The sequence below is a fragment of the Triticum urartu genome, chromosome 7, assembly GCF_003073215.2.
Source record: "Triticum urartu cultivar G1812 chromosome 7, Tu2.1, whole genome shotgun sequence".
Classification (NCBI taxonomy): domain Eukaryota; kingdom Viridiplantae; phylum Streptophyta; class Magnoliopsida; order Poales; family Poaceae; genus Triticum; species Triticum urartu.
The window spans coordinates 32,504,528-32,507,186 of record NC_053028.1 but is presented as its reverse complement, the minus strand read 5'-3'; the positions used below and the strand labels follow the sequence as shown (position 1 = coordinate 32,507,186).

General features: G+C 48.4%; 1 pseudogene; it reads right to left on the bottom strand.

Annotated features, from left to right (window-relative positions):
- Positions 1-962: 962 nt before the first annotated feature.
- On the bottom strand, positions 963-2,451 carry LOC125522609 (annotated as a pseudogene).
- Positions 2,452-2,659: the final 208 nt, after the last annotated feature.

Below are 2,659 nucleotides of genomic sequence, written 5' to 3'. Positions count from 1 at the left end.
CCGGTTTTGATAAGCTTTCGGACGAGTTCACTATTTTCGATGTTTGTATAACCGGTTTTCTAGTTTTCTAAACTTTTTTCCTTGGTTTTTCTTTCATTTCTTCCTTTTTCCTTCCAAATCCATGAATGTTTTAGGATTTGCAGATTTATTTTTTAAAAATGAACATTATTTAATCAGACATGTTTTTTAATTCACTACATTATTTTCAAATCCTACATAGTGGGAGAAACTAGAAGGAATAAAAGCATATATCATGGGACCTAGCGATACCAGGTGTGCGATAATGAGCTAGCAATATGACATTTTGAAAAAGGTGTAATTTTCTGTGGGCGATTTCTACGTATTATAGCTTTATGAAAAACTGGACTGAGCCCATCTAGACCGTAGCTACGTTGATGTCCGTCGAATCAAGAGCGGATTCGGCTTCGGCTTACTTCTAGCGAGACGAAGAACACATCACCTCAAGGCAGCATGAAATGGGCAAGTGTAGTTAACTTAGCACCAATTTTCTCAGGTTTTCTGGTTATTATGGTTGGGTTGTTCATTTCGTTTATATTTTAAAAAACTACAAATACATATATTTCAAAAAATACGTATTTAAAAAAATGTTCACCGTGCATTTGGAACACAGTGCAAGTTTTTTGTTATTGTGATTTAAAAAAATAGGAAGAATTAAAATATTTGTCACAAAAGAAGTTCACCCATTTCAAAAATGTGCATGAAATTTTGAAAGAGGTGTGATTTTCAAAAATTCATACCATCCAATAATATGTATGGTACATATTAAAATTATTTTTAATTATGTATTTAAAGAAGTTAAAAGTGTAAAAAAACTTTAACATATGTATTGAAAATATACAATGTGCATTATAAGGAATAGGCGTCAAAACATATGTCTGAAACAAAATATTAACCATGTTCTTACTACTTAAAAATGGATGAAAACATATATAAAAATATGGGTGTGTCTAGGACACATCTAGATATACTTTAATTATTGCATGTCTAAGTGGGTGAATCTAAGCATAAAGAGGAAAAGAAAAAAGAAAAAAAAATATCCACACGAATCTCGACGTAAGATCAATAACATAGAACTTAGATGCGTAATACTTATGGCACATCTGCCTTAGCAAAATTATACAAATATTTCCGTGAGCTGCTCTGATGTTGGGCGATTGTTAAGGAATCATCAACTGGTTGACCACCTGCCAAGACCAGAACTCCCCACAAGATCCTTCCATTCATCCATTGATATCCATTGCCATGATATCAACCGAAGGCGGAAGAGGGGAAGGGAGCAGAGCATGATCACAACACGGAGACAGAGTGGTACAAGCATCAGTCGTACAGATTGGCGGCCACAGCCAAATTCACCATCTTCTCCTTCCTCGCGTCCATCAACACCGGCACACGAGCGCGCCATTATTGCCGGCAACGCACGCACACGGGTGGTATTTACAGAACAGGGCGCTGGATCGAACATGCCGCTACTCCGTACTGCTACTACCGAGATATGTACAGGGGACACGGTGGCGGCATCAGGCGCTGGCCTTGTTGGCCTTCCGGGCGCGGATCGACTTCGGCTTCGCCGTCGGCGGCCCCGCCTTCTTCGCCCTCTTCGCGCGCGCCGGCGCCGGGGCCACATTCTTCGACGCGGTCTTCTTGGCCGTGGTCGTCCTCTTCTTGGACTTGGGCGTCGCCGCCTGCAGGGCCTTCTTCTCCTCGGCGGGGGCGAGCCGGAAGGAGGCCTTGACCCGGACGAGCCGGCCCTTGGCGGCGAAGCCCCGGAGCTGCGTGGCCAGCACCTTGCGGTAGTTGCCCGGGAGCGCCTCGCCGTGCCGCTCCCCGACGCGCTTCGCGATCGCGTACGCGCTCGCCCCCGCCTTGCCGTCGCCCGCCGCCATGATCGCCTCCTTTCATCTGCGCAAAAAGACCAACCATACCCCCCATCATTTCAGAACTCAACACGAACTGAATTCAGGAACCTTGATCAGATCGCTCACCTCGAAGTAGGGCGGGTGGTGCGGCCCCGCCGACCGGGGCTTCCTGCTCCTCGGCTTCTTCTCCGTCCCCTTGCTCCTCCTCCGCCTTCTTCGCCTCCCCGCCGGCGACCTCCACGTCCACCCCGCCCGCACCCGCCTCCTTCACCTCCTCCACCTTCTCCGGCGCAGCAACAACCTCCTCCTCACCGGCTCCGCCCATCACCACCGCCCCAGCCTCCTCCATCACGGTCGCCATCGAACGAAGCAGAGCACCTCCCCTCTTTTTCTTGGAGAAAAGCAGAGCAGCTTCTAGTGAGTGGTGACCGCTGAAGCGGAACTCAAAGCTGTGGCGAGGTGCGCTTTATACCGGCGGGCGGGGCGCTGCCATTGGCGGCCGGCCGCGCGGCCGGATCGCGATCCGTGGGGCGGGAGATCGCGGGCGTACGCGTGTGTTTCTTCTCGGGTGTTCGTCGCCGGGCATATGCTTCTTTTTTTTTCGGTGGGTTCGGTGCATGTCCGTTTGCGTGCGCGCGTGCACGATTGTGCCACCCGCCTTCGGCTCGTTCGACTTGGCGATGGGTGACGTAAGGGGAATTCGCTGACACGTCCCTTTTTTTTCGGGGAAAACTTTCAATCTATTCATCTTCAATCATGATAGTACAACGAACACTAGAAAT